This window comes from Ambystoma mexicanum, chromosome 11 (genome assembly GCF_040938575.1).
Source record: "Ambystoma mexicanum isolate Mex_15411 chromosome 11, UKY_AmexF1_1, whole genome shotgun sequence".
Taxonomy (NCBI): domain Eukaryota; kingdom Metazoa; phylum Chordata; class Amphibia; order Caudata; family Ambystomatidae; genus Ambystoma; species Ambystoma mexicanum.
Genome location: NC_090934.1, coordinates 1,323,328,276 through 1,323,356,009, shown reverse-complemented (window position 1 = coordinate 1,323,356,009; position 27,734 = coordinate 1,323,328,276). Strand labels below are relative to the sequence as shown.

The 27,734-nt window shown below is 46.8% G+C and overlaps 1 protein-coding gene across 1 annotated transcript in view; it reads right to left on the bottom strand.

Annotated features, from left to right (window-relative positions):
• MAPK6 (mitogen-activated protein kinase 6) overlaps positions 1–8,626 on the bottom strand; it is a 203,391-nt gene extending 194,765 nt beyond the window's left edge. The window contains exon 1 of the mRNA XM_069624839.1: positions 8,610–8,626. The gene's annotated coding sequence lies outside the window, so the exon portion shown is untranslated. The remainder of the gene's footprint in view (positions 1–8,609) is intronic.
• Positions 8,627–27,734: the final 19,108 nt, after the last annotated feature.

The window sequence follows — 27,734 nt, the reverse complement described above, 5'->3', positions numbered from 1 at the left end:
TACAAATTTAACCCTATGGTAGCTTGGCGCCATCCTTCCCGGGCAATTGGAGCTGTACCGCAGCAATTGTAACCCTATGTTGTGTCATTTATGTAGCGATAGCAAAATCTGACGGAAGCCTAAGCAAAATCTGACAGCTGCGTAAGTAAAATCTGATGGCACGTAAAGTCATTTTTTGCTGCCCTTCAAATCCACCTGTTGGGTATATTACCAATGTAACCCTCTGGTCGCTTGGCGTCGTCCTTCCCAGGCAATTGGAGCTGTGCCTTAGCAATTTTAACCCTATGTTGCGTCATTTATGTAGCGATAGCAAAATCTGACTGCAGCCTAAGCAAAATCTGACGGACGCGTAAGCAAAATCTGACGGCACGTAAAGTCATTTATTGCTGCCATGCAAAGCCGCCTGTGAGGAATTTTACCAATGTAACCCTATGATATCTTGGCTTGGCTCGGTCCTTCTCGGGCAATTGGAGCTGTGCCTCAGCAATTTTAACCCTATGTTGCGTCATTTATGTAGCGATAGCAAAATCTGACGGCAGCGTAAGCAAAATCTGATGGCAGGTACAGTCATTTTTTGCTGCCCAGCAAAGCCGCCTGTGAGGAATTTCACCAATTTAACTCTATGGGTACTTGGCACAGTCCTTCCCGGGCAATTGGAGCTGTGCCTCAGCAATTCTAACCCTATGTTAGGTCATTTATGTAGCAATAGCAAAATCTGACTGCAGCGTAAGCAAAATCTTGCGGCAGCCTAAGCGAAATCTGACGGCACGTAAAGTCATTTTTTGCTGCCCTGCAAAGCCGCCTGTGAGGAATTTTACCAATTTAACCCTATGGTAGCTTGGCGCCGTCCCTCCCGGGCATTTGGAGCTGTGCCTCAGTAATTTTAACCCTATGTTGCGTCATTTATGTAGCGATAGCAAAATCTGACGGCAGCCTAAGCAAAATCTGATGGCAGGTAAAGTCATTTTTTGCTGCCCTGCAAAGCCACCTGTGAGGAATTTAACCCTATGGTAGTGTCACACCTTGGCTCCGGTCCGCTCCCCATCTTGCTTATCTCCACCAGGGCAAAGGGATTCCCTCTAAACTGCCTTCTGTTAAAACCATTGTTCTCCGCCGTGGTATTCGGCATTTTCGAGCACCATTTCTATCACAGTGGCGACTACCGTGGAGACTGGCTAGTGCAGCTCCTTCCAGTTCGGCTTCAGCCTACATTTCCCATGAAGCCTGATCATCATCTGTAGTCTTTGTGCAGTGACATGGTCATGTGAGCCTAGTTTCAATTAGCTCTGCCTCCTCATTGATATAATCTGCAGCAGCTTGCGAACTTCGCTTCTGTTTGTAAGTTACAGCCGGCGTCTAAAAAGTTCCGTCTTAAATGCCTGTTTGCTTTCTGAAGCTATACTGTATACCAGCACTTGTTTCTGTTGAAAGGGCTTTCTGAGCATTCTCTTCATTTCCATGCCTGACCGTGCTCTGAACACGCCCGTGTACCGAACCTTCATTTGTCTAAAGGATTGCTTTACTATCAACTTCATTGTGTTCTACGCCCACCCGTGTACCGAACCATTCATCTGTCTAAAGGATTGCCTTGCCACTGACTTCGTTGTGTTCTACTGCCGCCTGTGTACCGAACCATTCTTCTGTCCAAAGGATTGCTTTCGCACTGTGTCTTCTGCCTGCATGAGTTCCAACCTCCTTATTCCGTGCAAGGACTGCTGTTACTGCTGTTTGATTTTTCTTCCAGCGTCCAGGCGAATCGCAGCCTCCAAACCCGTTTAGCTGTAACACTTCATTTACAGTTCTTGGTAAGTTTGCCTTCCTGTTTGTTGGGGTCTCCTGAACGCTTCCTTATTGATCATTTGAGCAGATTGGTGCTCATCACTATCCAGTACTGGTACCTGTCACCTTGTGTGTTCTGTATTGGACTCTTTTCCCCGTTTGGAACTCATTAACTCTTGGTTCTACAAGTGCACACAGGGACGCTTTGCTGGTTGTGCACCTACCTGGTCTACTCCAAATCCACAAGTGCACGTAGGACGCTTTGCTGTTAGTGCACCAACCGTACCTAGTGCGCCCATCGTTCCGCGGGGGATTAGCTACCTCACTAACATTCTTGTTTGTTGTTTTGTACCTTTGGTGTGTCCCATCTTGGAGTAACACGCTTCCTTAAGCTCTTAGGGTTAAGACATCCACTGTTTCCTTCTTGCACTTGTTCTAATAGCCAGGGTAGTGTCTAATCTCCTTTCTGCATCTGCAGGAAGGTTCCAGTACGTGTCCCATTGAGATCAGGGGAGAGGGTTGTTCAGGGACTTCCTTTGCTTGTTAATGCTTAATGGTAGTTCCTGTTGTCTTCGGTTGCTGACCTCTTGTCTTTTCTTTCAGCTGGGTGCGTGGCGGTGCATTCTCCCCGCTCTTTTGGGTGATCGGTCTCTCTGCCTAGTGTAATATATAGCAGAGAGTCATAGCACCAAAAAGGGTTATTTCCCTCATAGAGAGGAGGCTCGGGTGGAGGCTACAACCCGAGCTGTTCAATCAACTACCCAGTTCCAACAGTCCGGATCTCCTTTCTTGTCTGCTCTCCGTCTGGTGAGTAACAGGTAGCTTGGCGTTGTCCTTCACGGGAAAATCTGAGGGCAGCGTAAGCAAAATCTGACGGCACGTAAAGTCATTTTTTGCTGCCCTGCAAAGCTGCCTGTGAGTAATTTTACCAATGTAACCCTATGGTAGTTTGGCACCATCCTTCCAGTGCAATTGGAGCTTTGCCTCAGCAAGTTTAACCCTATGTTGCGTCATTTATGTAGCGATAGCAAAATCTGACGGCAGCCTAAGCAAAATCTGACTGCACGTAAAGTAATTTTTTGCTGCTCTGCAAAGCTGCCTGTGAGTAATTTTACCAATGTAACCCTTTGGTAGCTTGGCGCCATCCTTCCCGGCAATTGGAGCTGTGCCTCAGCAATTTTAACCCTATGTTGCGTCATTTATGTAGCGATAGCAAAATCTGACGGCAGCCTAAGCAAAATCTGACGGCACGTAAAGTCATTTTTTGCTGCCCTGCAAAGCCACCTGTGAGGAATTTTACCAATTTAACCCCATGTTAGCTTACCGCTGTCCTTCCCGGGCAATTGGAGCTGTGCCTCAGCAATTTTAACCCTATGTTGCATCATTTATGTAGCGATAGCAAAATCTGACGACAGTTTAAGCAAAATCTGACGGCAGTGTAAGCTAATTCTGACGGTACGTAAAGTGAATTTCTTTGCTGCCCAACAATGCCGCCTGTGAGAAGTTTTACCAATTTAACCCTATGGTAGCTTGGCGCCGTTCTTCCCGGGCAATTGGATCTGTCCCTCAGCAATTTTAACCCTATGTTGTGTCATTTATGTAGCAAGAGCAAAATCTGACGGCATGTGAAGTCATTTTTTTGCTGCCCTGCAAAGCCGCCTGTGAGGAATTTAACCCTATGTTGCGGCTCCCGGCTGACTCCCTCGCTTCGCTGGAACCTCCAGTGAGTCGGTTTTTGTTCGGCTTTTTCTTTGATCCCCTGCCGCGTCCTTCTGCAGTTAACATGCTCCCTGCAGCAGTGCTCTGGAGTTTTTTCCCGCAGCTTTATGTCACAGCTCGGTGCAGCTCACGGCTTTCGGATTGCGTTCTTATTCACGGTGAGAACCGGAGTATGGTTAAACTCACGATTTCTGTTGTAGAGTTGATATGATGGAAAATGGAGCAAGGCAAAACTTCCACTGCTGTTGCATACGTCTGTCTTGAAATGCATATAGTTGAAATGCAGCAAGTCAAAGCTCACGTTCTAAGCATCAAGTGGGAACCGGCCAATGTTTCAAAGAAAATGTATTCTGTGTACACAGACTATTTGTTTGGTACTCCGTGCGAAGTACCAAATGGATTGTACTTTTCTGCTGCTTGGGCAGCTCCTTATGTTAGCGGTGAATGGCCCTAAGCTATTTCTGTTAGTGTGGGGGCTTTGCTGCACCCACGGCCAGCTAGCTTTGATGGCATTTTGCACCTTGTGGTGCTCTTTGTTCCCTACCTGGATGTTTCCTGCTTCGCTGATTTTGGTGCTTGCCACCTTCTGTTGTGCTGTAGCACCCTGTTGTGTCCTTCATCCTGCCTGGCCCTGTGTGTCTGTGGGAAGGGATAGGGAGAGGTGTTGTTTCCCCTGAGTCAACGCTGCTGACCTGTCAGCCTGTGTTCTGTCCTTCTCCCTCCTGTCCTCCTTGCCCTACAGGTTACTAGCCTCCGCTTGTTAGCTGCAGGGTTCTCCTTCCACGCCGCTGTCTATAACCTGTGGACTCAAGAGTTTAGTGGCTGTCCCCCACCATTCCCCCAGAGACCACAAAAGCATTGTGTAAGTATTGGCAATAAAAGGCTGTGGTTTTTATTGGACATCACGTAATAATACACAATTATCATAATCATAATAATACATAATGTACACTTTTGGGCACGAGGTCCAGGGTTGTGTCCCCTGGCCCGTGGCGCCACACCTGGATGGGTTACTGGCCTTCCAGGTTCCCCCAAAAGTTGCTACTTGCATCCTCTTTCTGCTAGGTTGCCTATTGTTTATCTGTAAAAATGCTCCATGCCTTTTTCGGACAGATGGGTCACCTTTTTGTGGAAAAGTTCTAGGTTTGCTAGCGATATTGTGCTATGTTTAATTAAATGTATCCCTGTGCTTGCGCAGAATTTCCCTACCCCTCTGTCAATTTCTTTCTTGCTATATCAATGGCCTTATACGAGTTTTCCCCAAACTCTGTGCTTCTGGTACTTGTTTTAAGAAAGCCCATTGAAAAACAGAGCTGAATTTCTCAAATAGCGCGCATGATATTGTGCCTCTCATTGGAAGGCATCTGTCCACATACAATTGTCCTTCAAATGTGAAACCCAGCCAAGGTTGAGAATTTGGGTACACTGGTAGGAGTCTAAATGCTGACTCGATGTCCAGTTTTGCCATTGGGGCCCCATTCCCACTTTTCTTGACCCTTCTGAGTGTCTGCTGAAAATGAGTATAAGTTACCCCAGTTTCTGTCACTGGAATCCCATAATTTACTGACTGCCCCTGGGGGTAAAATAAGTGATGTATAATTTTCATTTGTTCTGGTTCTTTTGAGGGGTATGTATTCTTTAAAAGGCATTTCCTCCCCATTCTGCCTAGTTCTAGCTCTTTCCGAATCTTCCTAATTATCGCTGGGTTTTCTCTTGCTGATTTCAAGTTTTTTGGTATCTTCAAGGATCCCTTGCCTCCACATGGGATGCTGAAACCCCCCTGGAAACCCTTTTCTATGCTCTGACTACTGCTTTTGTCTGGGTAAGCCGCCAATATTGACACAAATTCCTTGACCTTAATTGGGGTTCTTCCTGGTATTAGTGTGACATTGGGTCTCATTTCCGAAGTTGGAGTTAGCCATGGTGCTGTTAGCACCATGGCTACCCCCTTACCGCATACCGGGTCCGGGTTCCCTGAATGGGGACTTACCGGGTCATTCCAACCTTGGAGGACCCGGTATTTCCCCATTCAGGGAAGCCATCCCCATTCCCATTCAAGCCCCCATAGGGCTCAATGGGAATGAGGAGGGAGGTAATAACGGGCCTGTTAATAACGGGCCCGTTATTAGCTCCCTGGTTCTTTAGCGTGTCCCGCTAAGGGCGGCTGGTTTTACCAGCCGCCCTTAGCGGGGCCCGCTAAAGGACCTCGGAATGCGGCAGTAAGGGGTTAACTGCACCAGAATTCTTACCAGCGCCGTTAACCCCTTACCGCTGCACTCGGAATGAGGCACATTGTCTTTTAAAAACGTATTGTTCCTCTTTCTTGGGCCCCCTGTTAGGTAATCGGGTGCACCCACTGCTGGCGTGTTCTCCTCTGTATTTTGTACAGGCGTGCTTGTACCTATGCTCCCTACCCCATGCGCAGTACCCTTTCTCGAATTTCCAACATGTAATGTTGTTCCTGTTGTTTTTTTGTGGTTTGCTGGAGTTCTGGGTGCGGGTATTGGACCTAGCCCCCATGGCTGTTTCTTCCAAAAGGGCTGTTCGCCCTTGTTTTGCTTTTCTGGCTGGGTGCTCTTAATGCTGCTCATCTGAGTTGTCTTAACTTGTGCTGAGCTCTTATCCCTGCAACATGGTACCTTTCAACTCAGCACGTATAAATCATTTTGGACCTCGTCCCATTCTATCTCAGGGCGTTCGTACATGGCCTTCCTAAATCTCTCATCGTAGATGAGCCATGCGTCCCCCCCAAATGCATTCAACCAATGATGCCAATTGTGTTCCACCTGGACTTTTCTTGCCAGGATTTTCCCCTCAATCTTTTTGGGGTCCCTAAAAGCATCGTAACCCTTTCGTTGTGCTTCGAGTAGTGTAAATATTTCCATATACCTCCTTTTCCAAATAGTTATCTTGACCACTTGCTCAATGTTCCATGCTAGGGACCTCTTAAACCTGTTTAAGATATCGCTCTCTAGCGCTTTCAGTTTTTCTACTAGATGTGTGTTTGTGACCACTGCGTTTTGATTTTGTGCTGCTGTTGCCTCTGTGCCCATGCTACTGTTGTCCGATGTTGGCACTCCCCCTTCTACTGCTGGGGCTGTTGCGGGGGCCCTGCATTACCGGACCCTGTTAACTCTTCTGGCTCTGGGTGGGATTAGGGCCTACCCAGGCCCTTAGCGGTTCTAACCCACTGCGCCCTTGCTGCACTGGTATTTCTACCTCTGTGGTATGTTGTTGCTTCTCCCCAAAATCAGTCATCATCTTTTCCAATCTGTCAAATTTTGTATTTACTATTGCTTCCTGTTTTACTATATACTTGTTTGCAAATTCATCCAACATTTCAGTCATAAAAGCTTTCTTTTTACCTTGATTGTTGTTCTTCCTTCTGGTTTCTGCCATTGGTTTTTCTGTTGTGGCTTACATTTTGTTCCCTTTGGCTTTCTTCTTTGCTGGTGCCACTGCTTTCTCATGCCCAGTAGTGTCCAGTTCTTCCTCATCTGAACTTTCACTCAAACGCTTCCTCACCCATGCCCAGCCGTATATGCGCTCCGTTTCATCGGCCCATTCCATGAACTTGGACTTCTTCTTACCTGTTGTTTCCATGACCATATTCATTCACTGTGGTCTTTGCAGTTTTATATTTACAAAATTGCTTCTGTGCTTCGTTGTATGTAACAGGCTTTCGTTTCCTTCGACTTAAATTCTGTGCTCACTCATGTCAGGCAGTGTTCAGAGCATTAATTGCTTCCTTTCGCCCATTCTTTCCCTGCTCCTGAAATGCTGGGCATGTGGTTTAGTAACTGCGTTAAACCTTTCACAGAGATATATGGCGCCTCTGTGTGTTCGTTTGAAATTATCCCCACTTTCTGCTTGGCGCGTGCTGTGGAGCTTGCAAGTCTCCGTTTTCTTTATGCTGCTGCTTGCTGCTCAGCGTTCCTCGTGTCACTTTCCTTAGTTCTGATTGCTGCGGCAACCCTGGCCGACTCAGTCTTTTCGTGGGCTTGGCTCTGCCCACAGCCGCCCGGCCTTCGTTCCTCCGTGACTCGCCTGTGCTGCTGCTCCCGACTGACTCCCTTCGCTGGTACACCTCTGGTGGGTCAGTTTTTGTTCTGCTTTTTCCTTGATTCCCTGCCATGTCCTTCTGCAGTTAGCACACTCCATGCAGCAGTGCTCTGGAGTTTTTTCCCCGCAGCTTACAGCCGAAGACCGGTGCAGCTCACAGCTTTCGGATGGCGTTCTTATACATGGTGAGTTGCTATGATGGAAAACAGAGCAAGGCAAAGCTCCCACTTCTGTTGCATACGCCTGTCTTGAAATGCATGTAGTTGAAACGGAGCAAGTCAAAGCTCATGTTAGCCAATGTTTCAAAGAAAACGTATTCTGCGTACGCAGATTACTTGTTTGGTGCTCAGTGCGGAGTACCAAATGGATTGCACTTTTCTGCTGCTTGGGTAGCTCCTTATATTGGTGATGAATAGCCCTATGCTATGTCTGTCTGTGTGGGGGCTTATATTGGCAGTGAATAGCCCTAGGCTATGGCTGTTTGTGTGGGGCCTTTCTGCGCCCCTGGCTGGCTGGCACCAACAGCATTTCGCACCTTGTGGTGTTCTTTGTTCCCTACCTGGGTGTTTCTTGTTTCCCTGATTTTGATGCTTGGCACCTTCTATTGTGCTGTAGCATCATGTTCTGTTCCTCACCCTGCCTCACACCGTGTGTCGGTGGGAGGGGATAGGGAGAGGTGTTGTGTTTCCCCTGGTCACTGGCTGCTGACCTGTCAGCCTGTGTTCTGTCCCTCTCCCCTCCTGTCCTCCCTGCCCCACAGGATACTGGCCCCTGCTTGTTAGCTGCGGGCTGCCCCCTCTGCAGCGCTGTCTAGATTCATTGAGGCATGAAATGATAAAGTGAACATTAACAAAGCACGGATGTAGTGGTACTTTGGGTTTATTTCCCTCTGACCCTCCCCACGACACCACTAGCCTTAAACCTCCCACATCCGGACTTCTCAGTCTTTGCCAGAGTCCGCTAGTGCGGGCGTCCTTTGTTCACAACCTCAAGCACGACGGCCAGTACACGCACATAATAGCTCCCCCCTGTCCAGCCCTAACACTCACGGGTCTCCTCAGGTTCATGGATGTGATGGTGACTGGTGCTGCCACTGACCCTGCTCTTCTACGCCTCCCTTCCCTGACCTCTCCTCCTCGTCGGCTCCCTGCAGCAGTCGCCATGTAAGTTACTGCAAGCTGCTGCCAGTGCACCACAGGCTCATTCATTGGGAGGCTACGTCAGCATGGGCGGGAACTTCAAACCGCCGACTCCTCGCGCTGCCGTGTTAACGTTTGAGTACTTAATGGAGATATTGTTTGCTTGTTTGTTTGTTTATTTTATTTCTATAGCGCTCCGGACCTGGGAGTAAAAGGGCGCACAGTACAAATTACAAGGCACAGTACATGGTAATAGGCAGTGATACTAGAACAACTTGAACAACAGTTATATACTAGGAACAACAATTAAATACAAAATATACAGGCAGTGGAGGTGATAGCAACCAATAATTACATAAATGAGGCATGTGCAATAAGTACAGTTAATGGCTGAGTCTAACTTCAAGGTTGACTTTTTGTCAGAAGCCACCCGATGGCAAGTTTCCTGAACGACTGGAAGGATTTGGATGATTTAATATTCAAAGGCAGGGCGTTCCAGAGTTGGGAGGCGAGGACAGTGAAACTCGAGCCTCCGGCTCTTTTAGAGGTAAATCTAGGTACTGTGAGACATAAGGTATTGGAAGATCTCGTGGTTCTGATGGCGGATTTCATGGTGAATTTGTTAGTCAGGTAGGGGGGGGCTAGATAGTTGAGATCTTTGTAAGTGAGGCAGAGTGATTTTAGATCAATTTTATGTTGGATGGAGAGCCATTTACATGTGGTTCTAGTGGCAGAGATGTGCTCACGCCTGGGAATGTTTAGCGCTGCCCGTAACGCATTATTGTGAAGGACTTGGAGTTTACTAATTATCGCTTGGTTGGCACCTAAGTAGAAGCTGTTGCAGTAGTCTAACTTAGATTGTATAAGAGCTCTGGCTAGCGTGAGGCAACTGTTAGGGGAGAGAAATGGTCTACAGGCTCTGATTAGTTTTCCGGTATAGGCAGTGGCAGAGGCGGTCGAGTTGACTTGCTTAGTGAGGTTAATAATGGCATCAAGATAGAAGCCAAGTGTTTTCACGTTTTTGGTGACCAGGATGGTGTTGCCATCAGTTATGATGTTGGAGTAGTTGGGACTTAGTTTTTGTAAGTTGTTCGGTGAGCCAACAATGAGCAGTTCAGTCTTCTCGTCATTCAGGCAGAGACCGTGTGTGGCCATCCCTGCCTGAATGACGGAGAAGATTTAATTGATCCTGGCTACATCAGTATTGTAATTGCCCGAGATGGTGAGGAGTATCTGGGTATCGTCCGCGTAGTTTGTATAGGTGACACCCAGACGATCCAGTTTATCAAAGAGGGGCTTTGTAAAGATATTGTATAGGATGGCTGAAACACATGAGCCTTGTGGGACACCACAGGTGATAGGGATAGAGTCTGCTGCTGCCTCCGGAGAAAAACACCCTCATGGTTCTATTGGCCAGGAAGGACTGTATCCACGTGACAGCAGAGGGGGAGAAGTGGGCGGCAGAGGAGAGGTGGTTGCAGAGTATTTTATGGTCGACCAAGTCGAAGGCTGCTGAGAGATCTAAGAGGAGTAGGATGGCAGCCTTGCCCTTATCTTTAATTTCGTCAATCTGACTTTTAAGATCAACAAGGGCAGTTTCTGTTCCATGTTGAGGCCGGAAGCCAGTGTTGCAATCCAAGTAATTGGTTGGACTCTAGGTAATGCTGAATTTGCAAGTAAGAAACTCTGTCAAGGATTTTTAACAAGAAGGGAACAATTGTTATAGGCCTGTAGTTTGTGGGGATGGTTGGGTCCAAGGTCTGTTTTTTTTAGTAGAGGGAGGACCCAAGACTGTTTCAGATTGTTGGGTACCGAATTAGTGGAGAATGACACGTTTATGAGCTTAGAAATGAAGGGGGCGAGGTCTCTTGCTGCATCTTTTATGATCTGTGTGGGGCAACTGTCCCCTTTGCAGTTTGATGGTTTGAGGGATGTTATGATTCTTTGCACTTCTTGTACGGTTACTTTTTTGAAGGTGAAGCCTTGGTTAGTGTTAGGGGGGCTGGGAATAGGGGTGTTAGGGGTGGGGCTGCTATTGGAATGTTGCAGTCTTTTATTTTCGATTTTTGTTAGTAGGCCAGTGATTTTGTACGCAAGGGCATCTTGGATACTGGTGCACCAGAGTTGGTCTTTCACGGACGTGTCCATAGGTGGATTGGGTTTTTTTAACTCCTTCAGGATAGTGAATAATTCTTTGGTACTGGAACTAGCATTACTTATTCTTTTATTGTAGGCTTCCTTTTTAGTGCAAATTATTTCTTTTTTATAAAGGGAGGATGCATTTATGAGATTGACTTTGTGTTCCTCTGATGGATTCCTTTTCCATAGGGTTTCCATTTTGGACATTTTATTTCTTAATATTTTGAGTTCTGGTGTGTACCAGGAGTTAAGATGTGCTTTGGGTTTGCTTTTGCGTAGCTTTAGAGGGGCAACAAGGTCAATAGCTTTCGTCATGGCGTTATTGTAGGTGTCTACTAGTAAGTTGAGGTCCGATGTGTTGGGGATCATGTTTAGGGTGGGTAGAACCAGTGGGATGAGGGCTTCAGCGGTGATGTTCCGCTTATTTCTTGTCAGACATGCTGGTGCAGGTGTGCGCTGTGTGTGGAGAGGCTTATTAGTACTAATGTCAAATGAGAGTAGGAAGTGGTCAGTCCATATAAGTGGTTGGGGGTCCTTGCATATAATGTTGCAGTTGTGGGCAGCGAGCCAGTCTAAGGTTCTGCCTTTCAGATGTGTAGGTAAGGTGTTAAATTGAATGTAGTTGTGTTTGCCAAGTGCATTAGCAAGGGAAGATGCTGGAGTGTCGTGGGGATCATTGTAACCCAAGTTAAAGTCACCTAGAATAATATTCTGTGATAGAGGTTTAGATTTTTCAGCTATGAGGGATGTTATATCTTCCTCAAAGGAACCTATGGGATCAGGGGGTCTGTATAATAGTTCCAGTCTGATGGAGTTCTTGGGGGTAGTTTGAATTTTAATGGATAGGTGTTCACAGGAATTTAGAGGAAGGGAGGTCACAGATCAAATGTTAAGCGAAGATTTCAATATAAGTGCTACACCTCCTCCACGGGCATTAGGTCTGTCGGCCCTGAGGATGGAGTAGTTGTCTGGAACTGCGAGGGTTAGAGAGGGACCTGCTGCGGCATGAAGCCAAGTTTCTGTGGTGGCGAGGAAATCCAGGTCTGCTGAACGGATAATATCTGCAATTTCCGTGGGGTGGGCCAAAAGGGATCTAACATTAAGTAAGGCTCCTTTAGGTGGCATAGAGTTTGCAATGGCGTTTTTATTAGTGATTTTAGTTGTGGGATTGTTGGTCATTTTGCTAAGTAACGTGGGGAGTCTACAACCTAGTCTGTCATTAGGGGTCATGAGGTTGGGGTAGGCTGTAGGGCGATGTTCTAGCGAATTGCGTAAGTTCAGGATGTTGTCTGAATGGTCATCTGTGGCGAGGTTAGGTGGAGGGTTACCTAAAGTAACGCTGATTTTAGTGCTATGGTCTGTAGGTGCACTGTGGAGGAAAGGAGGTAGGGAGGGCAAGAAGGGTGTGGGGCAGGGAATGGGGTGGTGTCTAGGACAGACAAGCTTGGCAAGTCCATTGCTGAATGGGATATAACTATTACTGCTACATGGCGTGCAATCGGGCATAATGCAGAAAGGGAACATGATGAATACTAGCCAGGCTGGCATAGTTCAGATATGGAATCATGTAGTAGCTAGCTAGCAACTATAAGGTACAACACAAGTCAAATGTGGTCCATTAGCGACCATAGGGCATAACACAATCAAAGTGGTCTGTTAGCGACCATAAGGTATAACATATAATGCAGTGGGGCAGCATCTAAGTTCAGAATAGGACATAAGCTGAGATGGAGTTAGGCAACGCCTGGGTTCAGGTGGGACACTTGAGCTAATAATGCAGTGGGGCAGCAACTGAGTTCCGAGTCGTACCTTAAAGCTGTAAATCTAAGGTGTCATGTGCGAAGACAGCAGTAGTGTGTCAGAGCGCAAATCTATAAGGCACAAGTTGGCAGGTTAGGAGGCTGGGGTCCAATTACTACATGTGGCAGAAAAAAGCAGTCTAGATGCCGTTTGCTAGTGAGAGCCCAAGAACTATAGGCACGAGAACAAGCATGCTGCCGAAATCTGGAATGCAGCTGGGGGAGGCATATGGCCTAGCTTGCATCTGGCAGGGCACGCGGGCATCGATCCTGTAGCCTGCTCTTCCTGCAATGGATGGAGGGAGCTTCTGCTCCTCTAGACTTGAGTGGATATACTGGCACAGTGAACATAGTTTGAGTATAAGGAAGAGCAGAGTAGGGCGCTCCAGCGCGCTTCAGGACGTGGACAGGGAGCAAACAGGGGCCTTGTGTGGCCTTCGTGGATGGCCGGCGTATCCACCCGCCGGCGGATGATTCAAATTAAATATTTGCCGGGAAAACGAGGTTTAGCCTCGTTATGGTGCCGCGACGCGCCCGACATTCGGCGGTCAGGCACGATACTGGGACAAGGTCAGGCAGGCAGTGCTGGCAAATGGGGCGGTGCGGATAGCGGCGTTGCTGCTGCCTTGCGTGTGGGGCAGAGTGCAGGCGAGGAGATCACAGTATTGACATCTTACTATTGGGTATAAGTTGCAGCTGGCTGCTGCTTACACAGCGGTTGATGATGCGGCGAGGCTCTTAGGGAGGCGTGCACATCAGGTGCTGGTGGGGCTTCAGGGGTGGGGAGTGGCTCCTGCCCTCTTCCCGTGGCGCTGATGTCTGCAAAGCATATTAAGGGCCTGTGGGCAAAACTGATTAGAACCTATAAGGCGGCACCGTTGTCACTGAAGGTGCACAGAGCAAGACCTCACTGCTGCACTTTAAATGGTAAATGGGCCGGTCCAAGAGCCGGCACTTCTAATTTTTCACGATATTCAGGACCGGATTTCTCTAAACTGAATGAGGATACCGGTACACAATTATAAGGTGTAGTCTAAATGAAAGCATTTCATCAACTGCAGCATAACTGCTCCTGCAGCAGCCTTTGCTGTGGGTAGAAAATCTTCCTTTCACTCATCCTATCCTGACACCTTTAAGCCCCACCCTTCAGACAGTAGAACCCCCATGCCCTCCTCTTAGCATCATTCGTAAAAACAAAAACAGAGCCATACAGTGCATTCAGGATGGCCTTGCTAAACGGGAGGCTCCCTGCTCAGACCCCCTGCCATGCCCCTTTCCCATGCTCACCTCGGACTTCTTTGCCTTCCTTGACAGGTAATGTCATAAACACTGTAAATGTCCCAGCTGTAAAGTAAACAAAGTCCAGGCAGCCCAATTTAAAAGATTATCCACACATAGCCTGAGGCAAGTTTTTTGTGAGCTTGGTCATTGTTTTGTTAATGGGTGCATTATAAACAACCAGTACATTAAATGCCTTTCTTCTTTTGCTCTCCCTTCTGCAGTAAATCCAGCTTCGTTTTGATCAGCGGATTCATAGGAGAGCCATGCAATAATGAATGCTTTTGTACTTTTATATGTTTCTTTCTATTTGAGTAATGTTCTTTATGCTCTCAATGATTTGCCAATTTTCCAATTGCATGAATTCAATACATTTTTCTGTGAGTTGCCCCTTACACTAAGCGCAGAGTCTGCTCTAACAGCAGTTCTCGGCAGTGTGTGGCAGGAGGCGGCCTCCCTTACCGAACTGATCCCCTTCGGCAACTTTGAACCGCGATGATGTACCCAGAGGGAGCAACAGCGCGAGGTCGGACAGGCGGCAGATGCGTATTCAAGGTGAGATTGTTCTCCCGCTTATCCATACCCGAGGTTGAGATCGGGTATGGATGGGCGGGAAAGAACTCCTTCTTTCACTCTCTCCCCTTCATGACTCCCCTGGTTCTGGGAAAACTGCAACATCTGCCCTCTCGGCATTTGGCAGAAGGTCCTCGCCCCCCAGACTTGACATTACTGATGAGGAGATATTGAGAGTGGAGGATGGGAGCCTGCCTGCCAATCATTTATCAAACATAGAGAATAGGATTGGTGCGGGTAATTTTGATCTATAGTCATCTGATCTGCCCCCACTGAACAAGCTTAATCATTTTAACACCCAAGCTCCGCTCCCACTGAAAGCACCGGATAACTTGAATAGCTCACCGAGTAAGGAGGGCAATGACAGTGGGCCTATGGCACCATTTCGCCATTGGATAAAGCTCTAATTTTGAAGAGCCCTCTGAAGGTTAAAATCGTGGAAAAGGCCAGGGAAGAGTCATCAAAGGTGCTTTCGTCTTTCATGTTACCCCTACCATTGTCACAGGATATAGCCCTCATTCAAGCTTCGTTAAACAGCAAAGTTAACTGGAAAGGAGTAATCAACCTGCGCAGGTGACTGGCCTATCAAATGACCTTGCTTCTCCCATTGCTCTAGGGGTACATAATATATTGTCATTCATCTCAAAACTCCAAGATCTCCTCCACTCAGAAAAGTATCCTGTCGGCCACGGATAGCCCGGGTACGAGGACTACAGAGGAGACCTTAATGGCCAATTCATATCCTGTGGACATGGTGATCTCACCAGCAATTATTGCTAGGCGTTCCCCCCTTATTGTCTGCAATCTTGCCTGAAACTGCATGTGACTAGAAAGCATCTTCCCTGAATGACTCAGTTTTCTCCCCGAATACCCAGACTCAAAGGTTGCAAGCTGGCGGTCCATCCATGCAGCAAATTCAGTCACTGATCATGTCAGCATTATCTATCTCCTTGACCCCTTTCATCAAATTGTATGACCCTATAAATGAGGATTTCAAGGACGAAGCCACTCTTCTGGCAATGGTCCACTCCAAATTGATCTATTTAGCAGCATTCTCAAACAAACTGCCGACTGGATTATGAAGCTGACCAATCTAGCAAAAGGCAAAATATGCTATGCGATTTGGCCTGTGTAGCACATATCGATAAAATGGCAATGATGGAAGCAATTCCGGACTTCCAAAAATGGATTACAAGATCTGTGCACCTGAGAGACAAGTGGGACCAATGTAGAGATGGCAGGCGGGAGAAAGCCCTGCGGAGCAAAAAGGCTGAGGACAACAGCAGTCCTCACACAAAATTATGTACACATTGATTGAAGAAGGAAGGAGCTCATAACCAGACCAACGAAACCACTGCCACAAAAAATTCGGAGGTTTCAATATCTGTGGCCGTCCCGCCTTCGTTGATTGAAGTGTGCGTACAGGCCCCCAGGTTTACAACATCTAACATTGAGGGGCCAGCAACGGGAGACAGTGCCTTAATGGAGGCCCTACATGACCCTTCAGGAGCAAAGGTCGTTAAAGGAATCTGGACTACTGCCTAAAATTTCAGAAGATGCAGAGTCTACTTATTCTAGCTTCAGTAAAAAAAGAAAATCCAAGCACGTAAACATGCCCCCAAGGAAAAAAATGAATTCCTCAAGAGTTTTCATACGGAATTTTAAACCTTTACAAGATCCTTCTCATAATATTTCTAATCCGAGGAGCGTGGATGAAGTGATTATTGATGAACCTCGCACATCGACCGCAGGGCCTAGTGCACCATCCAGTGTCCATATTCTGAAAGAGGCGAGATGTCAAAGCCCAGAGAGCGATGTGAATGAATCTGTATCATCAATGGAATTTTCCACATAATCAATTGAGTCATCAGAGGAGCCTCTCCAAGGGAATCAAGCCTTGGTAGAGGATCTAACCCAGAAGTTGGTTACAGGGAAGTCAATCCATGCTCCTCCACAGGCTCGGAATCCTATACAGATGAACTTATCCTCAGATGGAGAGAAGTTCATGACTCAGACAGAGCAAAGGTTAAGCGTGGCAAAAAAACGGGTCGCAGATGTGAAACGAAAAAGAGCTGAAGCCATAACCATATCCTTAGAACGGCAAAACCAAGTGCATGATGGTCTCATATTAAACAGAACTAATGTTATGATTTTATTACACCACATATTCGCTCACTATCCTCAAAGGATATTGTTGTGGTAGAGTTCGTACAAAAAGCTAGAACGGTTTGGGCCCCACTGCGTGTTAGATCAGACCTGATTAAGAAAGCGCTGTGAGGATCAGCTTCCACATTTAAGACCCTGGAATTTGAACTAGCACAAGACTTAACCTATGAAGCTTCACACTTAGAACGATGCATAAGAATGAGGCCAATTTAAGGAGGGACCAGAAAGCAAACTGGATTCACGCTAAAGCACACAAACAGGAGAAAGCAGATGGTATGTGCCCTGATGGATTTGAGGCCAAAGCAGCCATGCTACCGACTGGGCTGGACCCCTCAGTAAAAATTACATTTTCCAGGAAGGCAAAGGATATAAGATCAGTCGAGTATGGAAACCCTAGGGCCCTGCCTTTTCCTAAGGATGAAGATTGGTCCTGAATTCATGCTGCTCTGGCTCCCTCCAAGGAGTATTAACGCCCAAGGAATGAAGAACGTCGCTACAAATTGGATCTGGGAATACCAGAGGATTTTCCCATCTCATGAATGGAAACACCATAGACTGGTCTCAGTATGACATTTTGCTCTTCCAGTAAACATGGTTGCGAGAGTCTCCTGTGTGTGACAGATACATTTACCTTTTGAATCCGCTTTTAAAGGGGGAGAGGGGCAGACCTTACTCAGGATTGTTGACGCTTATTAAAAAGGACATCTCACAAAAATTTTGAAAAAAAGCAGTCCCAATCCATGGGTTCTAATAGTAACAGCCCAATGGACTCACGTGGACTCTTTTGAGCCAGTAGTGTCTGTTTTGATTAACCTATATTGGAACCCCATATTGTAACCCCTCTAAGTTGGACCGTGATCTATTTATATGTACTGTGATGGAGGCAATTGAGGCCAGGCTGGTGACAGTAGATCTTGCAGTATATCGGTTGGTGACTTAAACATTAGGTGTGTGAATGTTGAAATGCCTACCCCCTTGGGGGATGGGCCAAACTTTGCTAGTAAACTAAGATCAAAGGCGTGGCTTCAGGACATGAGAGCTAGGGATCTATTGATGCTAAATAACAATACGTCGGGTGATATTCCTGACAAAAACACGTGGGGCTATAGCCCTTATAAGGCTGTATTAGATTGCTGTTTTGTCTCCCGCAATGTTCAGAAAAAAATTGATTTATTGGTAATTATGGATATAGGCTCTAGTGATCATTCTCTCCTGAAAATACGCTGGGCCTGCCCACTTAGAGCAAAGAGGGTTACCAAGGGTTTAATTGTAAATGTCTCTCAAGGTCGTAATAGACTTCGCCTGGTCCCACAAGATGTCTTAGACATAACAACCAATATAACAACCATTATAAAATGAAGATTCGAAGTGGACAACAAAGCCCTAAATTACGTGCCCCTGTTAGCTAAATATGAGCAGGTAGCTCGCCAGGGCTGTAGACCTGATTTCGTCCATAAATGCAGGTTAAACAGCAAATTGGTAGCAGACCGCAAAAGGTTTAGGGCTGACATGAAAACATTAAAAACAATGCCTTTCATTGATCGAGCGCTAAACAAAAAAAAAGGAAGCAGCAATATCAAAACTGGCTACGTGGCTTCAAAGCAGAACGTATGCAAGTGGAGGGGTAAACCATGCTCAGGGTATTGATCAAAAAGAATTCAAGACTAAAATGGGAATGGATTAATAAAGTAGGTACTTCTCAGAATGCCTTACAAACACAAATGGTGGATGAGCAGAACTGGATCGACCATTTTGTATTACTTATTTCGTTGAAACTGATTAATCCGGTTAACCAGATGTCCAGAAAATCCACCCAGTGGTCCTGGAATCTAAATAAACAGGAAATTCTAGACTCAATTCTAAGGCTGAGGACCTCCAGGGCTCCAGGCCCCAATGGTCTATCCAACTATGCACTGACACAAGCTCCTGAGGAATGGCCGGAGTTTGCCTATACTCTCTTTGGCCAAATTCCGAGAGAAACAGAGATCCCACCCAGCTGGAAAAAGACAGTTATTATGCCGATCTTTAAAAAGGGACTACGAACAGAGCCGAGCAACTATCGACTCATAGCTCTAGTCGACAGCCTGGGGAAAATATTTCCCACTATTATATTAAATCACCTGACTAAATGGGCCAGGGATTCAGGCCATCAAGACTCCAGGCAAACTGGATTTGTAAAGGGTATAGACACTAGCCTGAATCTATTTCTGTTGAACCTGCACAAACTCCAAGCCATCAAGGAAAGACCAAACTTTACATTGCCTTTGTGGACTTGGAGCAGGCTTTTGACAGTGTCAACCGAAATAAATTATGGACAAAGCTGAGGGAATGGAGCTTCCCTGAGAATCTAGTGAAACCAATGGAGGCATTGTACTTGGATACACCGATGCAGGTCCGCCTTAACCACCAGGGACTCCTGTCAGAGATAGTTAAGGTTAATAAGGGCCTAAAGCAAGGCTGTGCCCTAGCGTCCATTCTTTTTATTCTTTATATCTCGGATATGAAAACTGTACAAAAAGATCAATGGGAGACCAGTGCTGTGGATAGTATATGCGGACCATCGGCTTTTGATTGACAAACCCCCAGTAGGACTGCAGAGATGCTTAGACACCCTGCAGTCCTATATGACTCTAAATGAGTTAAAAGTCAATGTAAAAAAATCAAAAATCTTTGTGTTCAACAGAAAGGAAATAGGGAAACAACCCAGAAGATTCCAATATAAAGATCCAAACTAAAAAATGTGAGTTCCCAAGGTATGATTCTAGACCAAAGATTTGGAAAATTCTCCATGGTTCTGCTGATTACTTTCTATAATCAAAAGGTAATCCCCATTCTATCCTATGGAGCGGAATCAGCCTTAAATCTGACATGGCAAATATGGGAAATATGGGAGCTTTTTTGGAAGCAAATCCTGGTGCTTCCCAAGCGTTTGCGCATGGCGTGCATTAGATTTGAAATAGGCCTACCCTCATTATATTCAATATCCCTGTGGAAAACTCTATCTCTTTTCAGCAAACGTTTACTGGCTCATACAGCCCTTCAATTGACCATCTTGGGGATAATGTTTTGATGCCATACTCCGACCTTCTAAGTGTGTGGAAGGTGAAATATGAGAGTATTCTAACAGACTTGCATTTGACATTGTCAACCTCAATATCCAATCCTGTCCTGGTAAAAAATCAACTAAGTCAACAGGACTGGATATTGACTCAAACCAAGCGGAACAACTTGATTTTGATGAAAGCTCTTGAATGTAGGTCCTTAATGCACGTGCCTAAATATCTGAAAAAGTTTCCCTGTCCAGCCATTAGAGGGAATTTCCTGAGAGTGCATCTAAATCTTTACCCTACGCGAGAGGTGTTAGTTGCTCGGAAACAGCGCAGCAAGTCCGAAGTGGTATGTAGATTTTGCATGATACAAAGAAAAACAGAATCACTGAAAAATGTGCTAACCTCCTGTGTAGGCCTAACATAATGTTGCACTCTGTTCTTTGGATCCATTATTGCAATGGCACCAACATTGTCTTTGGATGAGTGGTGGCAAAGATTTATAGTGGGTGAGCATCCACTGCTGCTTTTTGCATTGGTTACATTTCTGAATGGAATTCTCATTGAGTCATGGCGATGAATGCATGTAACAAGTGGAGACCCAGTCTTATAGAAAGGGGAATGTCCTATCAGATTTGTAATTTGGATGTTAAAGGAGTTACATGCTTTGTTTTGACTTTTTATATATGGAAACATTTTGGTTAAAGGTTTGAAATAAACAAATAAAAAAAGGTACGCGCTTCCCTTCCTAAACAGAAATTGGAAGACTTTTAATCATACATGTGTATTACAGGTGCTAATTCAGTGCCAGATAGGGGTGTGAACCTACCACCTTCGAGAATAAGCAGGCGGGGGGGCACCTCCTAAGGGGGGAAAAGCATGGGGACCCAAATGCGCTGCAGTCACCATAAAAAAAAAGTCCTCATGGGAAATCCAGGGATAGGGATGCACTGTGTGTACCATCGGCCCAGGGAACACTTGCATGTCAGTACATGATGGTGAAAAAAATCCCAGGTAAACACTTTTAGCAGGGATGCACCCCAGGATAGACCTTGCCCGGGAAACCTGCTCTGAACACATGATCAACACACCGCGGGACAGGGAGGAGGGAGTCGAGGCTCAAGCTGCACGTTACAGACAGACCGAAGCAGCTAAAACAGCACTGGGTGATGTAATGACAGGGTGGCAGGCCAATCATGCGGCACTCCGGAGTAGAGGGGAAGTGGACCAGATCCAGAGAACCATTCACATGGCTATGACTGCCTATCGGCAGGTGGTTATGGAAATGGGAAGCTAAACGGAGTGGCGTTCCTGGGAGGACCAATCAAAGGGTACGTTTCTGTGTGCCTGGGAGGTGGCCAGCCTTCAGAGTATCCACTACAAGGTTTGCGAAGGCTGTTATCCCGCAGGTGCTGTGTGAGTGTTTCACTTCCCATCAGAAGCAGACTGTCTTGTGTCCCTTTCGCAATGGTGCTGATCAATGGCAGGATAATGTCCCAGCAGTCCTCATAAATATTATTTTACTAATTGCAAACTGTTCCAGGGGGGAGGAGGGGAGAGAAGCGATGTGGCGCCACATGGGGAGGCGATGTGTTGGGATACTGTTGATGTGTTTGCTCCGATCACGTCTCACGAATGTACGTTTAGTTCTAAGGATATGACATAGCCTAGCCAATGCGATTCTTTGGAAACATCGAAAATATGAACATCCTGAGTTGTAATTGTTTCTCAGTGTCTTAACTATTGTATTTTGTACCATAAAACAAATGTTAATTGCATGTCCAGATGTCAGCTCTCATCAATCAGTTCCAATCCACTGTTCTGCTTGACCTGTGCTCACCCAGCTGTAATAAAAAGTGTTGTTTCTTGCCCTGTTTGTGCTCCTTTATTATCACAATTTTCAAGGACCCCTGATACATTTTTCGAGGCCCCAGCGAGATCCTCACTCCTCCCGGTAAGCTGAGGGTATCCAACCCACACTCCCCAGGGGCACGGGTCTGGAAACTGCACTGAGGAGGCCCTGCAGATGCCGAGTTCACGAAGGTCTGCCTGTTCCCGAGGGCCATCCGCCATCAATGGGAGGGGTGAGCTTGTGCTGGAGGCTGATGGGGACCTAGGGTCTCTAGGAAATGAGTATAACTGTTCAAGAATGCGTTGCATAGTGGTTGTATTCTCATGGCAGGGGAGGACTAGATTTTTATGGTGTCTAGGATGCATCCTCAAGGAGGGAGGACGATCAGCCGTAATAGTATTAGAAATTAGCACGTACCACCCAATAGGGAGTGGACGCAAGTGTGGGCACACTCGCAATAGAACAGGAGAGGTGCTTAGTGAGTAGCCAACCCCGTCAGATGGGAGTTGCACTTAATACCGGCGATTGTATAGTTGTGTCATTGGGGTAAGAAATGTGTTGTTGACGTTTGTTCTGTTTTAGGGCTATAGAGAGGGATGCGCATGTGGTAACTAGTTTTGTCTTATGATGTGGACTCGTGGTGGAAGAGTGAACACCAGGAGGTACCTCATATAAAATGGTGTGATTGGCATCATAGCGGCGGGCGTGTGCAGGCGGTGCAGGGGAGGCATGGTGCTTACTTGCTCTAACATAGGAAACAGTGAGCCTGCAGAGAGGACCGTTGGATGCTAACACTGAGTGTTCGGGCCTGTGGAGAGGGCCTGCTTGACTAGTGGAATCCTTGGGTGGGCCTGTGGAGAGGGCCAGAGTGAACAGCGATCGAGGTAAGAAAGGGAGTGAGGGTGAGTGTGACAGGAAAAATACACAGGGAAGTTGGGATACAAAAGGACAAGGGAATAATGGCCTATTTAGATGGCCCCCTGGATCATATTGTTATTATTTTTACATTTATAGCAGCACGCAAAACCCTGAGGCATCTAGGCGCTAGTTACAGTACAAGTGCAGTAGCACAGTTGACATAGTGCAGGACCAAGCATAAAAAGCTACAGCATACAGTGTATCATAATTGCACATTCCTGTAGAGCCTCACCTCATGGTGTGGGGGGGCTACATCGGATTTGCAGGCAGGCAAAATAGTGAAGCAAGTGATTGCACATTCCGGTAAAGCCTCACTTCGTGGTGCAGGGGGCTACATGGGGTGTACAGGAGACAAAATAGTCAATAAACATGTGATTGCACATTCCAGTAAAGCCTCACCTCATGGTGCGAGGGGCTACATCAGGTGTACAGGTAGGCAAGATAGTCAATAATCATGCAATTGCATATTCCGGTAAAGCCTCACCTCATGGTGTGAGGGGGGGTGGTATTACAACGTGTGTGGCGGTAGGCAAAATAGTCAACATATGTGATGATATCCTAGTGTTGCGAGTGATAAAGCAGCAAAATAGGCTTGGACGTCAATGTTACGTACGATAGGTGTAATATCAATGGATTGATGTTACGATAGGTGTAGCATCAATGGATTTGGTGTTAAAAGGCAATACAACAACCATGCAGACTAGGGAATCAAGGATAGATGAGATTTGGTAATGCAGGCAGTACATCAACAGTACAGGACTGGAGAGAAGGACAGGTGAAATTAGGAATTGCAGGCGTGGGACGGTGAAAATATAGACACCAACAACTAGAGCAGACAGGGAGAATCTCTCATTCAACATGCAATGCAAGGGCCCTTTTAGCAAGGAACAAGTTGAATTGGATCGGGTATGCAGGCTTGACCAGGTGTGTAAGATAAACAGAAGCATGGTTACAAGGAATATGAAGAGGGGGTTGTGGTTAGCACCAGCAGGGCCACGCTCAGTGTGAATTATGGCTACCCCACCAAGTCGTCGCAGGCAGTTAGAATGACGTGTTACAATCTAAATGAGCAAGTACGAGTTTGGACAGTGGCCCTCATTACGAGGATAGCGGTAACCTGCCGGTGCTACCGGCAGGTTGCTGCAGTACCCATAACACTGGATCCGCCGCCCGATTTCCCAGTTCAACCGGGACATTACAAGTCCTGGTAGAGCAGGAAGTCAGGCGGCAGGTTTTGTAAGTCCCCATGCCCGATAGGACTCCATGGAAATAGGGACTCGGAAGCACCAGCACCATTGCTAACGTTGTCTGTGCTTCCATGCCAACTCTGCCTACCGGGGCCGTTGCGCCCGGCAGGGTCAGATCTGTCGGGCGCAGTGGCCCCAGCATGTAGACTCGTAGTGTGGCGGTCTGGAAACAAGGGTGCCGGTAAGTTTACTGGCACCCTTGTTTCCAGATGGCCAAATTCGTAATGAGGCCCAGGGTACCCCATCCACTGTGTTCCGATTGAACAACACCCAACAGGCAAAAGGGGAGCTGTGATGCAATGAAAATAGCCTGGCACAAACCAGGAAATCTTGCCCCACAAGGCAGGGGGTTACGTCGGCTTTGCGAGCCATAGGCCGAGTGAGTCAATGTGAAGACGCAATATGTTGGCAATGGTAAAGGGACTGACTGCTGTTACAGTGAAATGGACGATAGTTAAAGTAAATATTTGGGTCTTTGGGCATCCCCTGTGTGGGCAAGGGGTAGTCGGACCATTTCCGATGTGAGAACAAGAAAGATTTAGGTGAATGTCTGGGTATAGTAACGTATACCAGGATGCAAGGAAGGACACATACCTTAATAGAGGGGTGTGTGTCGGACCGCTTGCCAGGCCCGGACCGGCACACACAGGCCTCAGACTTTCATGTACAATTTTCAATAGGCTCAGGAGACTGCAGGTCACAGTTTCCACGCATGGCCCAGAAAGGGAACTTTTGACGGCAAAATAATAGAGAATACGTTTTTCTATTTGTTAACAAAGTTGAAAAGTAGAACATATTGGGGCTCTGGAATTTATATGAAGAAACCACAGGGAAAAAAGTGAAAAAAGAGGATGAGGAGACTGGGAGGGGGAGGAATGACCTCCCCACCCTCGCTCTATGGTGTCTATCCATCATTACGACCCGCAGCGGGGTACACCTACCCCCAGCGAGAAACCTGGGGGCGGGACCCCGCAAAAAACAACAGGGGCAAAGGACAGAGACACCCAAAGGGACAAAATACACACAAAGGGAGAAAGGAAATACCTAGCGGACATGGAAAAGAATACGCAACAGCAGGTGGATACATTATTCAGTGAGACAGAGAGGGTGATAAAAGAGGAGGTACGGAGGAAAAGTAAGGGAGATGAGGGGGAATGGCTATCAGGGAGAATAAAATTCAAATTAGGCTAAGAGGCGGAAGGAGGAGGCCAGGATGATGCAGCCTCAGATGAGGGATTGCTAGGGGAAGAATGGAGTGATGGGGACAGCGACGAGTGGCTGCCTGACAAAACAAGGGGGAGGGGGAGAAAAGAGCAAAAGCGACAGGACAGTGATGGAAGTGACAGGGACTGGTCCACTTCTCTCCACTGCAGTATAGGGAAGGTGAAACTCGGATTAACTCAGGCCACCAAAGGAGGAGGAGGGATAGGTCCAAAGACGCAAGTAATGCCATTACTTCAGAAGGGGAGTGGGATGTGCATTATGTACCATGGCAAACGATAGAGACAATTTAATCTGCAGCCTTCCCTACTTCATGGCAGGGGCCAGTAAATAGATAAGGCACTCGAGAAAAAGACAGAAGGGGTGACATTAGCGATAGGGGACATACAAGGCTTAGTTGCAGCTATCATAGGAGAGCAGGCAGACAAAATGGAACCAGACAGGCACAAAGGGGTGAAATTAAGCACAAATGTCCATGACAGAGCTCCAATTAACAACTGTTGAGCACACATCTTAGAGATTCTGAAAAGTGTGTATCCTGATAGTTACAACCTAGGGACGGTAATGACTCATAAAATGAAAAACGACGACCCAGCAGATTATATAAAACGGGTGCAGGGCCTATGGGCACGAGACATGAAGGTCCTGGGATGAATGCATACCCTTGTTATATCACATATTGATAAAGGGACTGCCGACAGAATTACAAGTATCATTAGATAAAATTGTGGTTATCGAAGCTAAGGTCTGGCCTGAAATACAGGCAACGATAGTGCATTATTGCAAACAAAAACAATAAAGTGAGAGGCAGGTGGCAGAAAATGCTGCCAAAGCAGAAAACAAGGGTGCAAAAGAAACAGGCAAAGTACACAATGGAAGGGGCAATGCTCATGCCTGACGGTGCACCACAGGGAGGGTTTCTTGCAGGAAACATGCTGCAGCAAAGGGGCTACATGCACTTGCAATATACGCCACAATGAGGAACCGCACCACAAGGGAATCACATGCACAGAGCATATATACCTATGGGAAGACTGTACCAGAAATGAGGAACAGGGGGATATAGAAGGTCCGGTTACGGGGTCTTCGGACCATGTTAAAAATGCCAGAACACGAGGCACATGGCGCGCACCTGCACTTTCGTGCAGCAAGCCCAGGCACAAGCGAAACAAATGGCACAACAGCAGGCATTAGGCACAGTACAGCCGCAGTGGCAGCAGAAAGGGCATCTTCCGGAACAGCAACAACAGGCACAGATATCCACACAGCAGGGTGGGACACAGGCACAAGGAGGGACAATGGCTGGCGGGATAGCGGCTTCAACTGTGACACAACCTCCAGCAGTGCCGGCAGGAACTGCAGTGGTGCTAGGACAGAACTTAGTGCCTCACAGGGGTCAGTGTTCTCGGGGGGAATCCGTTTCCTTTCCCACCAAGTAACCCACAACAATAGGGGGGAACCACAGAAAGCCTGGGTGTGTCCAGTCCTGACAGTAACTGATGACCCCAAAGAGGAACCTGAGGTAGCAGTGAAAATAGGACCAAGAGAATTGTCCTTTCTTATAGACACAGGAGCAACCAAATCCTGCACCAGGGAGGGGGAATCCCCATTATCAAACAGAGTGATGGATACGCAGGGCTTCTCTGGGGCAGTATTCACGGTTCCAGTAACAAGAGATTTACACCTAACAATAGGAATGCAACACATTGTAGCGCCACTACTATTTACAAAGACACTCCTATCAATATACTAGAGAGAGATTTGCTCAGCAAGCTAAATGCAACAATCTTATTCACGGAGAAGGCGATTGTGTTCAGGCATCTATTACACACCTGTGGCTGCCCTCCTCTTGACAGTGGATGCTCTGAGCACCCTGCAAACCCAGCCCATAAACCCGAGCATGTTCCTGTAATGGGGTTCAGATCCTACTAGGATGGCTCCTGGTGATATAAGGGAAGGTGTTCCGATTGGTCTCAGAGTTTCTGTTTAGACCACATTTCCAGAAGGATGACATGGAGGGAACGACAGTCGTGTTACAGCTAGAGGAGGCAGTTATAAGCAACACATGGTGATCCTGTGTGGGACAGACAATGACAGCATGGAATGGCGCACAGTGCTATGCATTGATCCTACACTGACAATAATAGGAGTATCGGATGAACAACTGTTCTCCAATGAGGAAGAGGAGGGAGAAATGGTGTTTCAGGTACACTTTGCCCAGGTTAAGTAATGGAAAAACTGGTACCAATACTAATGCAGTTAGTGAAAAAAGGGAACAAACGCACAGTAGAAGATCTCAAAACATTGCCTGCAAAATTGTGGACCGAGGGGGCCCCATGATATAGGGGGTACTGAAAGGAGTGGGGTGGTGAAGGTAAAACTAAAGGAAGGGGCACTATTGTCCTGCGCAAATCAATACTAATTGTCCAGAGAAGCAGATAAGAGAATATACTGTACTCTACATGCACTATGGCAGCAGGGCATCATCCAGATCTCCAAATCGCCATGCACCATGGCGATATACCCGATAAAGAAATCAAAGAGTGGATCATGGCGATTCATCCAGGATCTGTGCCCTCTAAACGATGTGGTTGAGGCAGAATTTCCCTTGGTCCCGAACCCTGCCACAATATTATGCAACATCCCGACAAACGCAAAGTACTTCACAGTCATTGGGGGTCATTACAAGTAAAGAGGTAGCCATGGTGCTATTAGCTCCATGGCTACCCCCATACCGCATACCGGGTTCCCTGAATGGGGAAATACCGGGCCATTTCAACCTTGGAGGACCCGGT